The sequence below is a fragment of the Arvicanthis niloticus genome, chromosome 15 (assembly GCF_011762505.2).
Source record: "Arvicanthis niloticus isolate mArvNil1 chromosome 15, mArvNil1.pat.X, whole genome shotgun sequence".
Lineage (NCBI taxonomy): Eukaryota > Metazoa > Chordata > Mammalia > Rodentia > Muridae > Arvicanthis > Arvicanthis niloticus.
In genome coordinates this window covers 25,780,831-25,796,597 of record NC_047672.1, presented here as the reverse complement: position 1 = coordinate 25,796,597, position 15,767 = coordinate 25,780,831, and the positions used below count along the sequence as shown (strand labels likewise).

The 15,767-nt window shown below is 42.7% G+C and overlaps 1 pseudogene; it reads left to right on the top strand.

Moving 5' to 3' along the window:
• Window positions 1–15,468, top strand: part of LOC117721010 (small ribosomal subunit protein eS19 pseudogene) — a 148,358-nt pseudogene extending 132,890 nt beyond the window's left edge.
• The last annotated feature ends 299 nt before the right edge of the window (window positions 15,469–15,767 follow it).

The window sequence follows — 15,767 nt, the reverse complement described above, 5'->3', positions numbered from 1 at the left end:
TCTTCTTCTTCTTCTTCTTCTTCTTCTTCTTCTTTTTTTCCCCCTATAAATTGACCCTGAAAAACATTCATGGTCATAGCTTTCAGATGCTGAGTCTGAGCTACAGTCCTGATTGATTAGTCTTGGGGTGAGTGGTCAATAAACCAGCCCTGTTTAACTGAGATCGATGTCTGAGTGGTTTGTGCAGCAGTTCCCAGATCCCAATAGCATCAGATTAGAGTAGACTTTGGCCATAAAAGAAGCATGCATAGAGAGACAGAAAGAGAGAGGAGCAGAGTAAGGAGGAGTTCTGGGTGTTGTAAGGGATCTGTAAAGTCCATGGAAAATTACCCTCTGACCCCCTCCCTTCCCAGAAGGGTGAGGCCAAAGGGTCCCAAGAAAAACCACAAGATCCCTACCTTTCCAAAAAGGGTGAAGACAAATGGTTCAAAAAACAAACAAACAAACAAGAAACCCCTTGGGTTATCAGACATATGGAGCCGTCTGACAACAGATAGCTCCCCGTTAGAGGGTCCCCCACACCCAATGCCAACTGACCAGTTTATCACCAAAAACACCTGCCCTGTTCAAACTGTATATATGCTTCTGCCCGAGTGCATTCTCAGCTGCTTCTTCAACTGCGTGAGCAAGCAGCCCCAATGCATTGGACTAATTAATTAAATCCTCTTGCGATTGCAGCGGTTGCCCTCTGTGAGTTCCCTCCTTGCGGTTCCAGTAGTGTAGCCCGGTAGTGTAGTGTACAGATCCACCAGAGAAGACTGCTAGGACACGGGCTTAAGGCAATAGAAAGTCTTAATTAGCTGGCTAGTGACTACATTGTGTGTTTGCAAGCCCCTTTTCAGTTTGAGCTGTTAAACACAAAAATCATATCCTGGGTTGACATACTTCAGATAACAAGAATAGTTAGCCAGAAGTGGAACTATAGACACCAAAAAGCAAGGTTAGTTAAGATTTTCCTAGAACTATGAACTTTGATTAATTAGGTCTGTTTTCATTTTGGCTGGTGGTGCAGTCTACATGCTGAGTTTTATGGCCCGAATGGTACTTCCATGATGGAGTCAGTTGTGCTAGAGTTTGGAGACCTACTAAGTTCTGGGGCCCTGTTACAGTGATAGCGTGCTCGAGGGGTGGGTTGGGGAGCAGACAGCAGGCAACAGAGAAAGCAAGAGTCAAAAACATCAGGGTTATATGGAGACTGAGTAGCTGAGGGAGAGATCCCTGGAGCTGGGGGAGTTTGGCGAAAGGGTAAGAGGTAAGAAGGGAGAGGATGCTGTCAGGACTTTGAAACAGGTTCTTGTGATAGTGGGGACCAGCATGAGCTTTGGTACGCTAATAGGCAGCACTGGCAACACTGATAGCCACTTGCCCTTCTAACTTTTAGAATTTAGGGAAATAGAGGTTTATGGACCCAACACATAGCATGCAAAATGGCCTGGGTTCAATCCCCTGTACAAGGTGGAAGGAAAAGGACTTGAAAAATGGCAAAAAAAAAAAAAAAAAAAAAAAAATCTCTAGCAGAACATCAGTTGCAGGCTGGGAACCTAGCTCAGTGAATAAATGCTTGTCAAGGATGCATGAAACCTTGGGTGCAGTCTCCAGCACCACATAAAACAGGTGGTGGTGCAGGCCTGTAATAATACCACTTGGCACCTCAAATTTTCTCTGTAGCCAAAGATGTCCTTGAACTCTGGTACCTGCCTCTGCACCACCATTATCCCCTGGTACACCTCTATCACCACATAGAAGAGGAAGAAGGATAAAGGAATGGTGGGAAGATCTGAATCTATTTATTTTGTTTCTTCTTTACAACCAACTCTTCTGAATGACCAACAACAACCAGCCCTGACTCTCAGGGCCCTAGCATTTATATACCCTCTGTAAACTTCCCAGAATTCCAACTGTCACACAATGGCAGAAAGTCTGTGTAGTTGGCCTCTGCTAGAACATGAGGCAAATCATAGCGTCCTCATATCCCCACAACTAGAATTAAAGCAAAAAAATATATTCTTATAATATTTTTATCTTTTTAAAAAAGAAGTCAAAGTTCCAGAATTCTCATTACATTCACCCCCTTTTTGTTTTAAGCAATTAACTGGGTTGTGCATAGCAGTCAGAGGCCCAGGTTTTCAGCAGATTTCTTCTGCTCACTTCTAATCTTTATGAGTTTTGATCGTATCCACAGCTTTTCATTCCTGTAGACATACAAAGAAATCTGCATTCTCCAATGCAAAATGTTCACTGGCTTTCATTCTGATGTTAACGGATTTTTATAATACATAGGCTGGTTGAATTCCAGGATTTTTTCTTTCTATAATCCATTATCTTTCAGGTGCTGTTGTTGTGACTTTCTCATTAAGGTTCAGAAAATGTAAAGTTAACAGAGCACTATTTAGTACACCCCTGGGGTCTTTATTTTCCTTTTTGTTTTTTATGTATTTCTTTTAAGGTGTGACCAGATCTTTCTACAACTGCTTGTCCTGTAGGATTGTGTGTTATACCTATAATGTGCTTTATGCTATAATATGCAAAGAATTCCCCCAGCTTACTGTTACCACATGCTGGAGCATTCTCAGTCTTAATTTGTATGGTATGCCCACAATAGCCATGACTTCCAGTAAATGTGTAATTACAGAGTCGGCCTTTTCGAACTCAAAGCCATTGCCCATTGAAACCCTGAATATATATCAATGGTATGGTGTACAAACTTTACTTTTTCAGATTCTGCAAAAAGAAACACATCCATCTGCCAGATTTTATTTCATTTGGTACCCCTAGGGTTAACTCCAGTGGGCAATGGAGTTTGACTATACAAAGAAAAAGTAGGGTTTTTTAATATATAATTTTCTTGTTTTGTTGCCAAGTGATAGGATTTTTTTTTCTTTAAACCTTTACTGTTAACCTGGTGTTTTTTCATGAAATTTTGAGGCTTCAAATTTTCGCATTTTCTATTAATAATTGGTCAGTTTCTTCATTTCCTTGTGCCACTGGACCTGGGCAAGCCCGTATGAGACTGAATATGGGTGATAAATAATGGATAGTTTCTATTTCTGATTGCCTATTGCAGCTGTATAAATCACAAAGCTAATTCTGAATTATCTAGAATAAATTCAGAAATTTCGATACGCAGAAAACAACTCTTTCTGCATATTGAGAGTCAGTAATGATACTAAGAGATTCAGAAAAATCTAATAATATCATAAGGATTGCACAGAGCTCTGATTTTTTTAACTGAAGTATATGGACTTTGAATTACTTTGCTCATTGTGTCTGACTGATAGCCTGCCATTCACAACTTACTCGAATCCATATAGAATGTAGGTGTTTCAGGAATTGGCATTCCTTATAGAATACATGGGAGAACCCAATTATTTCTTTTTATAAACAGAAAATGCTTGCTTTTAGGATATTTTTTGCTAATTTCTCCCAAATAGTTGCTACAAGCTTCTTCCTAATCTTCAGTGATAACCCATAATTACATAATCTCAGCATTATTATAAGGTACTACAATTTCTGCCAGGTCCATCCTGAAGATTGATGTAATCTAATTTTACTTTTTATGATTAAATCAGAAATTTTTTTCTATGTGAGTTTTCAATGTTTTACTTTGTGTGCTGAGAAAATCCATTCCATAATACTATCTTCTCTTTGTATAATGAGCCCAGTAGAAGAATGAGTTGAAGGCGAAAATAACAAAAATACAATCAAGTTTGGCATTTATACAATCCACATATGTGTCTTGTAATAGGTTAGGGGGAGGAGCAGACTCAAACATTTGGCAGTTGGCAGGCCAGAGTTGCTTCTGGACCCTATGAAGGTCTTCCAAGGACTTGAAAAACTTATATTGGCTATATGAAGCTGAGATATCAGACTGGAGGTTAGGCAGCATGGGAGGGGGCCTCCCATATAGGGTCTCAAAGGAGCTGAGACCTAAAGTATAGAGGGTCTTCCTAGCCTTATATAAGGTAGGAGGGACACCTAGTCACTCCCAGTTTCAGGGGTTATTTTGGTCAAGGCATCTTTCAGGGTTGAATTCATCTTGTCTTTTTGCCTTGAACTCTGGGGTCTCTATGCACAATGTAATTTCCAATTGGTCTTCAGAACCTGTGCAAGAGATTGAATTACCTGAGAAATGAATGCTGGTCCATTGTCAGACCCAAGCAGGGTAATCAATCCATACCTGAGTATGATGGAGTATGATGTCTTCCAGAAGCTTCTTTGCCACTGCATTGGTAGTCTCCTTTTAAGGGTAGGTTTCTACCTGACTAGCAAATACTTGTATCCATATGTTCCTAGTTTTATTTCTGTATAAACTATTCCCAAATTAGCCCTTGGCTGTTGACCCCTGATGCCAGTTCCTAGAGCGGCTCCTTGATTGGGGCCTAGCGAGCTCATAGCCTGGCAGCTGCCACAGTCTGAGATTACCCTATCAACCAAGTGTCCTAAGTCAAATATTTTGTACTTTTCCCCTCATAACAATTCCATCAGTTTTGGGTGATCAGGTGTGAAGCTTGGTGAATCTGATGGAGGAGTTGCTTAGCAAACTCCTTAGGTAGGATGGAGCTGAAAAAAACTTAAAGGGGGATTCTCACTTAAGTCTCAGGACAGCATCCACCCAAAAACTCACAAGAGACCAGCTTGCTGCAAACACATGAGGCAGTTTAATATCAGAGCTCTGGGCCAGCCCATACCTCCATATCTCACATAGGAGATAGAGGGACTGACCCCAAGGCTCACAGAATTAGGACTTTTTATAGGCAAGGGGTGGGGGAAGTGGGAGATTTTTACGTGGGTACACATGATTGGTTGTTTTAAATCAGCAGACTGTACCAGTCGATGGGGCAGAGGGCAGTTCCTGCAGGTGGAAGCTCATCTAAGTTAGCATAGTATCTAGTTAAACTTAAATTGCAGTTTTTTGGATCTTGAGAAGACGTCAAGGGAGGGGGGAAGGTTTGGAGGAACACCAGATGGCCTGTGGGGCAATGAGCTGAGCGACAACCAGGTGTCTGGTCGAACGAGCTTCTGAACCCCAGAGAACCCTTTAGGGACGGCAGGAGTTCAGCTCTGTTCCTGGCTCCCTGGCTCTCTCAGCTTCCACCCTTCACAGCCCCTCCCACAGAGAGGTTGAGAGGTCTACGATCACGTAGGAATGGTGCCCCAGGCTCTCCTCACATGCATATGAAGCATCCCCAAAAACCTCAGACTAAGCCAATGAGGTTACCTACTGCTAAAACCTTCACCCACCCCAAACTGTATATTGAGCTTAATTGAGAAGTAAAGTGCACACAAGAACCATCCTGTTGTCTGAGAGCTTCTGTCGTGGACCCTCCCCTCTTTGCCAGCTAGCCGGCTCTAGAGCTGTTAATACTGGGCAAGGGATCTACCGCCTTTCCCTGCTACCTAGCCAGCACTTCCCGGCTTAGCAAAGAGCTGTAACACTTCAGAACCCGCTGGCTCTCCCAGAACCTACCTGGGACACCAGGCTGCCTCCTTGTCAGCTAGTCAGCTCCTTATCAGCCTAGCCAGGGCCTGGACAGGTTCAGCATGGAGAGACAGAGGCAACACCTGGGAGAGACCGGTCAGCGACAGGGCGCCAGAGGCAGCGGCAGGGGCAGGCAATCTCCCCTCCCGCTCGCTCTCTGTGTCCTTTGGCCTCCACCTCCCGAATCAGGTCGGGACGGAGATCTACAGACAGCAGAAACACAGGCTGAAGGCGGCGCGGAGACAGTAGTGAGCCCTCCCTGCTCTCACCCTGTCCCCGGTCAGGAGATCATTGTGGGACACCCTCCAGAACAAGGGTCCTCATCGGCCCATTATTCATTTGGACATATCTCTGTTCTTCTAAGGATGTTCTTGTATACCTTTTTATCTTTCATGGTCAGTCAGTTTCTTTGGATGATTTAATAGGCCTTTGTCTTGTAACTCTACATCTTCTGTAACTAATTAACTGGGCCCAAACCTGCTTACAGGCATTTTTAACTATTTAGGGTAGGAAAAGGAATCACAGGGCCCTGATATTTTATTAGTTTGGGCCTATTTCAAAATTTTCTTTCAGAGCAGCCTTCAGAGGTCAGCACCCATCCATCTGTTCTGTATTTTTTTTCTGTTCTGTATAGTCCCTAGCATTTTGCCTGAAGTCATTTGTCTTCAGTAGCATATACAGGGATGGTTGGTACCACAGAAGGCAGCAAAGCTACCAGGACGTTGATGGTTTAAGCTTGGACGGCCTCCCTTTTAGCGTTATCAGCTAGCCTGAACCCTCTGGCTATTTCTGATTAGTCCATTCTGATGCCTGGGGCAATGAATTATGGCCACTTTGAGAGAAAGTAAAAAAATGCTTCCAGTAAAGCAAATATTCCTTCCTTATTTTGATGCTTTTTCCTGTAGGGTGTGGTTCTGATGCTTTGATCGAGAATCTGCTTGTGAACACTGAAGGCTGAAGGTCCTGTTCCCCATTGGTTCTTAATTAGTCAATAAAGATGCTAGCAGCCAATGTGCTTCATGGTTTTCCCCGCAGGCAGGCTAGCAGATGCAGGAAGGAGTAAAGGTTTTGCCAGGCTTCGGAGGGAGAAAGAGCCATCAGACATGTGAGATCTAGGATGGTGTGGCCATTGGCTGCTTCCCAGATGAACCTGGGTTAGCAAGCAGGAGGTTAGAAACACAACTAAGCAGAGGGCAGATTTAGGGTAGGTAGGACTAAATGTAACTGAGCAACTAAAGTTGAGGGCAGATTCAGATGTGCTGAGCTGGGAGTGAAAAGAAGAGCACAGTAGCCAAGGAAGGCTTAGAAGAGCCCAGCTATTGAGCTGAAGCATATCAAAAATAAGCTAATGTGTGTGTGCCTTTCATCTGAGGATCTGAGAGTGTAAGACCCCCCACAAAGGGAGGACCTTACCCAAGCCTCAGGAATTTGCGGCCACCCAATAACTCACAAGACACTGATCTTGATGTAATCAGCGAGAGGTATGTTTCGGGATCAACCCGCTGATAGTCAACTCATAACTCACGCAGGAGCAGAGGAACTGACAAAAAGCCTGGGGAGAGGAAGGCTTTTTAAAAGGGAAAAACCACAAACCAGGGGGGTGAGGGGGTAACCAAGGGAACATATCATAAAAATAGTGGAAAGTCCCAACCCATAATTCAGTCAGTCATGTGGAAAACATCCTGTATACACATTTTTCTCAAGAATGTAATCTTGTTCAACCATTCATCTTTTGGTCAGCTAGTTCCTGGAACCACCCAGATGACTTGCATTTTTCTTTGTGGTCAGCTAGTTCCTGGAACCAGCCTGCCTACATACTTGGCTCAGCTCTAGAGGACATAGAGAAAACTTTCTATACCTTTTAAAGAATTTTCTATACTTTTCAAGGGAACCTGGGCTGGGCTGGTAGAGCAGTCTGCCTGGAGCTTAAAGCAGGGTAGTTGCAACTACACACTACATTTTCCTTCAGCAGTCAATAAGCCTATCTGCTGTCAGTGTAAATGTTAGCTATGGCTCTAGTTGTAAAGCCTGAGGTAGAGCCTTTAGTTCAGCTTTCTGGGCTGAAGTGCCCAGCCACAAAGCAGTTGCCCAAATAAAATAGAGCCCAAATCCATTACCACCACCCTTGCAAAGTGATTCCATTCTGGATGAAGCTGCTCCCATCCATGAAGTAGGTATGTTCTGTGTCTGGCCAGGGTATGTCAGTTAAGTCCAGCATGATGTTCTGGATGTGTCCCAGAACTATAGAGCAATCATGTTGCACATTTGAGGATAGGTAAGGTAGGCTGGCCATCCTTGGGCCATCAGCTCTAGCTTCTTAGATAAATAAGCTATAGTTTTTTTCCATGGTCCCAAAGTTTGGGTAAGCATCCCCTTTGCTGTTCCCTTTCTCTGATCTACATACAGGTGGAAAGGTTTGTGAATGTCCATGAGGGCCAAGGCTTGTGCCTCTATTAAGGCTCTTCCTAGAGTCTTAAAAGCCATGTCTATCTCAGGGGTCCATTCTATTTTGTCTTCTTGGCCCCTGGTGGCCTTGTATAACAGTTTCACTATCTCAGTGAACCCTGACACCCAAAGTCTACAAAACCAGCAGATCCCAAAAATTTTTATACTTGCCTTTGAGTTGATGAAACTGAGATGCTAAGGATGGTTTGCTTCTGGGGTGTCAGCCAACATACGTTGACAAAGCCCCCTTGAATATGTACCCCAGAGAGGTAACTTCAAGTTTGCAAAGTTGGGCCTTCTTAGCAGACACTTAGTAGCCAAGTTGACTCAGGTTTCCTGTGCTTCCAAAGGATGTCAGGGGCAGTTTGGTTAACAAAAGCCATGTTCACAGCTGACTGGTGCTCTCTGGCTTCTGGGTCAAAAGCAGTGTAGATCCAATAGTCTTCAAAAGGTCTTCCTAGATATTCCCTGGGGCTCTTATTCTTTAACTGCATCACCTAGCTCACTTTAGATAAATTTGTGGGTCATCTGGTGGCCTCTTGTAGGCCCCCATCAGAATCTGGTAGTGGATCTGAAGCCTCTCCTTACCTTCAGCAGTGTTAAAATCCCAGTTGGGTCGAGTCAAAGGAAAGGCTTCATCAATATTAGCCTGAACTTGAGTGGGCAACCTATTTGTTTCTGGAACCAATTTCAAGGTGACTCCCATGATCCTCTCTTTCTCTCCATATCCCCATACCTGGGATTAAAAAAAAAACACATTCTTAAAAATATTTCTTCATTGTTTAAAGAAACCAAAATTCCAAAATTCTCACTACAGGGGTGGGCTTTGAGATTTCTTTTTTTTTTTTTTTTTTTTTCTTTTTTTCTTTTTTCTTTTTTTTTTTTCTTTTTTTCTTTTTTTTCCGAGATAGGGTTTCTCTGTGTAGCCCTGGCTGTCCTGGAACTCACTCTGTAGACCAGGCTGGCCTTGATCTCAGAAATTTACCTGCCTCTGCCTCCCAAGTGGTGGGATTAAAGGCGTTAGCTACCACCACCCAGAGGCTTTGAGGTTTCAAAATCAAAAGCCAGGTTCAGTGGATCTCCTGTGGATCCAGAGGTAGAATTCTCAACTACTTCTCCAGCACTATGTCTGCCTGTGTACCACCATATTCCCCGCCATGATGACAATGGACTAAACCTTTGAATCTGTAAGCAAGCATCAATTAAGTATTTTCTTTTATAAGAGTTGCCAAGGTCGTGGTGTCTCTTCACAACAATAGAACAACTAATACAAACACCTCACCTAAATGTTCAGTTAGTACTGAGCTTAAGAAACCCTGAAGGAATTGGCCTGTTTTCTAACCTCACACTATCCTGATCATAGTAGGTTTACGGCAAGAATTGAAATCAGTTAATATGAGTCCTTCTACAATTTTTTTTTTTTCAAATCTAATTTCTTTGCTTTTTTCTTATGTGTCAGGTCCAAAGGACACCACATACCCACTACTCAAAAAAGGCAGGTCCACTGACTCAGTCCAAAATTGAATCTAGGCTGAGGTCAGTCTGAACTGTAGAATTTCTGGTGGTTAGATAAAAGTCAGGAACTTGTGAAATCGCTTGCCATCTGCCAGAAAGAGTTGGTTTCCTCACCTGGCAGAAAGAACAATTAGCTACCTGTGGGCTTATCAACATATCAAAGTCCATGCTGGCCTCTGGGTTCCCTCAGTATCACACAAGTACCTGTTGTACATTTCAAAGTCTATGCTAGCATCCTAGTCTTCTTACCTCCTTCTCTACCCTAGACCCTAGACCCTAGACCTTAGACCTCTCCATCCTTTTCCTCCAGCTCAAACTCATCCTTCCTTGAAGCTACTCATATACCCTCCTTATAACCCACCTCTCTCTCTCTCTCTCTCTCTCTCTCTCTCTCTCTCTCACACACACACACACACACACACACACACACACACACACACACACATACTGCTCTTGTTATCTCCCTACTCTACTATTCTCTCCTGCCTTCCTAGCTCTGGCCAGATTTAGTCTATTTTTCCTTCTCCCTTTCCTCTGACTGTTCTCTCATATTTACAGTGAAAACCTTCCCTAACAATTGAACAGCCATAGCAGCCATTCTTTTACTTCACCCCCTTGAGTGCACTATGCATTTTAGAATCAGCTTGTGTTTGTCAAATAAAGTCTAAGGCTTTGATTGATTTATCTGTAGATTAATTTAGGGGAAGTTTACATCTTAATACTGAGTCTTCTGATGAATGAATGGGGAAAATTGATTTATTTTAGATCTTAATTGCCTTAGTAAACATTTCATAAATTATAAATACATGTCTTCTACTGGCATACTCAGATTTAGTGCAAACTACTTCATGTTTGTATGCTGTTCTAAATAATGCTAGTTATGGGTTGAATTATTTCCTATAAAAGATAAGATGTGATGGCTCATGCCTGTGATCCCAGTACTTGTGAGGCAGAGACAGAAGGAACAGTGTAAGTTCTAAGCTGGTAGCTATATAGTGATATCCTGGCTCACTAACAAAAAGGAAAAGCATAAAACAAACAACAACAATCCCTGTAGACTAAATGCTTTATTCTTTTCTTTTTTTATTGAAAATAGATTTTTTCATACAATGTATCTTGATTATAGTTTTCTATCCCTATGCCTCTTCCAGTTCCTGCCTCTCCCAGTTCCTCCCTACCTGCCCTCTGATCTAGATTTGCCCTCTTCCTGTCTCTCATTAGAAAAAAAAAAAAGGGCTTCTAAGGGATGGTAATAAAATAAAATATAATAAGATAATGCATAAAAAATCTAATTGGATTAGAAAAAAAAAAAAAAAAACAAAGAAAAGGAAAAGACCCCAAGAAAAACCACAAGAAATAGATGTAGACACAGAGACTCATTCATTCATTCTCAAGTTTCTCGATTCCCATAAAAATACAAAACTGGAAGCCATAATATATATAAAAAATACCTGTAGGATAAAAAGAAATAAATGGGCCCCATACTGGACACTACTTGGATGACCAAGAATCTGAGATTACATAGGCCAGGGACCTAGAGGAAAACCAAATACTATATCCACTAAACAATAAAACTCCTAATGACAGTCTGCTATACTCACAGATCATTGCCTCTCTCAGCCATCATCAGAGAAGCTTCCTCTTGAAGTCAATGGGAACAAATACAGAGCCCCACAGCCAAACAAGGGGCAAAGAGTGAGAGACTTTGGAACACTCGGCACAACCTGGGATGTCTCCATCACTTCCTCCCCCTGAGTCTTAGGGAACCCTGTGGAAGAGGAGGCAGAAAGATTGTAGGAGCCAGAGGGAATGGAGGACACCTAGGTAACAGGACCCTCTAGACACAGCAGGACCAATAAACATATGACCTCACAGAGACTAAGGCTCTTGCACGGGGCCTGCACTGGTCTGCACCAGATGGAGTCCTCGAGCTAAAAGGAGAAGTAGACACATGCCCCAGAAGCTATGTCCAACTAATAACTACTTACAAATTAAAATTTAGTTTTGTCCAAAGGAGTATCACTGGGAAAACAAACTACTCTTAAGGATGGGTCCAGTGTCCAGCTGTAGATGGCTAACAGAAAAATGGACTTAATGGAGGTTCTTTGTCTCATAAAGTCAGGTCAGGGTTCTTTTCTTTTCTTTTCTTTTCTTTTCTTTTCTTTTCTTTTCTTTTCTTTTCTTTTCTTTTCTTTTCCTTCCTGTCTTCTTATAAATATTTTAATATTTTATTATCTCCTTTTTCTTTTTTTTTTTTTGGTTTTTGTTTTGATTTGGTTTTGTTGTTTTGGTTGGTTTTGTTTTTGTTTTTTGAGAGAGAGTTAATTTGTATGGTTTTAGCTGTCCTGGAATTTGCTCTATAGACCAGGATGACCTCAAACTCAGAAATCTACCTACCTTTACCTCTGCCTCCGCCTCTGCCTCATGTGCTAGGTGAGATTAAAGGCATGTGCCACCACCACCCGGCAATGTTTAATTCTTAAACTTAAGGAAACAATGTAAATTTTTCTTTTTAAAAAACATGCATTGCAGGCAGTGGTGGCGCATGCCTTTGATCCCAGCACTTGGGAGGCAGAGGCAGGCGGATTTCTGAGTTCGAGGCCAGCCTGGTCTACATAGTGAGTTCCAGGACAGCCAGGGCTACACAGAGAAACCCTGTCTCAAAAAACAAAAACCAAAAAACAAAACAAAACAAAACAAAAAACAAAAAAAACCGAAAAAACAAAAAACAACCAAACAAAAAAACAAACAAAAAACCCCCCATGCATTGTATATATGCATGATTTGTATGTTAGGAATATATGTGCATGACAGGGTATATCAGATCAGAAGAAAATTTTGCAGACTCAACTATATCTTCTCTTTATATGGTTCTAGGTATCTAAGTCAGCACTTCAGGCTTTCAGGCCAAGCACTTTCTCTAACACCATCTTGTTGGCCATAGTGTTTCAATCTCTTTCTTTTTAAAGATTTATTTTTATTTTACGTATTTTAGTGTTTTTGCTTATACATAAGTATGTGCACTTTGTGTGTGTCCAATGCTGCAGGAAGGGTTTAGAGACCCTGGAACTAGAGTCAGTTAAAGAGGATTGTAAGCTACCATGTGGGCTCTGGGATTCAAACCCAGCTCCTCTAGAAAAGGACTTTTAACCTCTGAGCCATCTCTCCAGTCCTGTCTTTCCTTTTCTAAGTCTGATAAGTAGCTGAGATGTTTGACAGATGTCCTTGATCAAGACAGACAAACCCTTTACAAATTTTAGGTTTTAAAGGATGCTGCTTTTTGACAAGGTCTACTTCCTCATCTATCAAGATAACCATCAAGCTGTTATTCTGTTCATAGCAGTGGAATATGCAGATACATTTTCAAACATTGAACAAATCTTTTATTTTTATTCAAACTCCATTTATCCAGTTCATCTTCTGGACTCAAATCACTAGTATGTTAAAGATTTATGTTCATGAAAGACTTTGGTCTACAAAACTACTTAAGTTGTTTGTTGGCAAAAAGAAAAAGTTACAGCTATTTAAAAAATTATTGATTCTTTGTGAATTTCACATCATGTACCCCAATTCCACTCACCTCCTTTTCCTTCCATATCTGCCCTTCACCCTTGCAACCTCCCTGTCAAAGAAACCAAAGAATAAAAATTAAAAAGTAAAATAAAATACACACCTCACTATGGAATCTGTGGTATGTCATAGTGTGACACACAGTGTATCCTTTTGCCCAAACAGGTTTACTTACATATTTATTGCAGTGAATCACTGGTCTGGTTCAAGGCCTCTTGGCTTCTGCTACACTATCAATATTGGATCCTAATTGGGATACCTTTTGGATCCTGAGATCCTGTTGATGCTCTGTGTCGTGGAAATTATGTAGTTTTGGATCTGTAGGCCCCTTCATGTACCCAGCAGTTCATAGATGGGGTAGAGGTTGGGGTAGGCTGTAAATTTGATTTTATTTTTTTTAAAGTCTACTTTTAATGATGGTTCTTAAATGGTTTAACCTCCTTTTTAAGCCAGACACCAACCAGAGATAGTAGAAACAAAGGATATGGGGGAAGCGGACCTATTTAGAAAGGTTCTTTGGAGCAAATCTCCTCTGTGTTGCCTGGAAATCGGGCAGTTCAGTTCACAGGTCAGCAGCGGCAGCTTGATCTACTCGCAAACACTTCATGAATACAACAGCAGTCCAGCTCAGTAGTATCAGGTTGCAGCAGTGGTGGCACAACCTGACAGGAACAGCCAGGCCTCAGGCTCTGCACAAGTCAGCAGGAGGGACTGGGGTCAACAGGACCGCTGAACAAAGTGCTCAGCTGTGCCTCTCTCAGTGAAGTGAAGATCAGCGAAGACAGGAGACCAACAAGCATTTAGCTATGCAAGCAAGTCAAGCTCACTCTCCTTCGATGTCTGTGAGTTCTCTTTATACTCCTTCCAAACATCTCGTGTCCTTCCTCATTGGGTCTTGCCTCAGCACAAAATTCTGTCCCAGCTGATATCACTCTGCCAATCACCTTGAGTCCACAGAAGCATCAAGAAACTGCAACACACCACCAGAAGTTTCTTGATGTGTTTCTCTTCTATGGTGCCAGAAATATGGAGCTCAACTACACAATGCAAGGTGGACCAACACATGTGTGTCATTAGCAAAGAATCCTTCATCACACGCCCTTTCATGTGCTTGCTTTAGCAGAATATCCTTTCACCTGTGTCTGCTTCATGAGTCTCTCTTAGCCTTTCACCTGTGTCCGCTCCAGAGAAACACATCTTTACATGTTTGCCCCAACAAAACAGCATCCAACACAACTGACTTTCCAAAGAATCCTTAAGTTTCTACTTCAGTGGGCCAACTCAAAGCCCTGGAGCTGTAGGCAAGTTGGTCAGTCTGCCAGCTTTCCTGCACCCATGCCATCAGGGCCAACTCTCCAGCACTGCCCCAGAGAGGGCTGGGGCCAAATCACCTGAGTGCTACAACCAGCAAGGGGCAGAGCCATCTTTCCATGATCTCATGCCCTTGGGACTGGCTCTCCCATGTCCATATCACAAGGTCGAGCTCTATCGTGTTGCCCAGGTGTGGTGAGTGGCCCTGCTTTCCCAAGTGCTGATGCTGGTGAGGTGTAGGGCCAGCTCTGTGCAGCCCCCAGACATTAACATGGCCCTGGGTGGCAGCCTAGACCAGTGACATCCACATGGCCTTTGGTAGTGACAAGGGCCTTGGTAGCAGCACAGGCTAGAACCTCACTATGGTTTCAGGTGGCAGTGCAGGCTACTCACATCAGGCTGTTCCTTACCACCCTCAAGTCACCAGTTCTACCTCTCTTCATTGTGCACACACCACTGTAATTCTTTCTCTTTCATCTCTCCACCACGTACTTGCCTATCATAGTGGCACTTGGGCCTCTGAGTGTCTTCTACCCTACCGGAGCTGTATGGAGGTGGACAGTGGCCTCTGGATGTTTTCTGCCCCAAGTTACAGCAATTTAATTTAAAGACAGTAAATAACTTTATTTTACAACTCTAGAGTGAAGGATCACTTCATCCATAAGGCACAGTGAAAGTGTACCAATGAGCTGAGCAGAAGAAAGCTGAATAAAAACAACACACTGCCCTGGCTGGCAGCACACAGTGTCTAGAGTTACTGTAAAAGAGATTAACCAGCAGGAGTTCGTCAGAGCTCTGGTAGCCTCTTCAAAAAGTCCTGGAAGCTAAAAGTCCCCCCACAGTGGGCACAGTCAAGCTGGGCAAACATAAGAGTTTGCCCCATATGATGAGAACTGGTTCTACACAAGAGCTGCTTCCACAGCTCGGCACCTGTACCTCTGTGGTAGTGCACAGGTTGGTTCCATGACCAAGATCTACAAAGGACAGCAGAGAAACAGTGTGAGTCTCAACTACTTCAGCAGAGGCTCCAGGAGTGTGGCCCACCAGATCCTCCATGTCCTGGAGGAGGTTGCAAGCTAACACCTCAGGGACAGAGAGATCCAGACAGGATCACTGGGCAGGTGGTCACTGCCAACAAGAAGCATTAGAACAAAGGATGCTGAGTTAATAAATTGCATCATTCATTAAAAAATAAAATAAAATAAAAAAATAAAATAAAAAGCAGCACACAACAACAGTTGATTTCAGAGTTACTTTCCTTGTAAGACAAGAGAAAGAGCCAAAATAACAGAAAAGCAATGGACTGGCTAACTGGTTTTTAGTGGGTAAGGGTTGAACCAGAGACCCCTAAGTAACACTGCCTATTCTTGTTCCTGACATTTTGGGAAGCAAGGTGACAGCTTAGTTTTGGCTTAGGAACATGGATCTGCAGCATGAGATCCTCCAT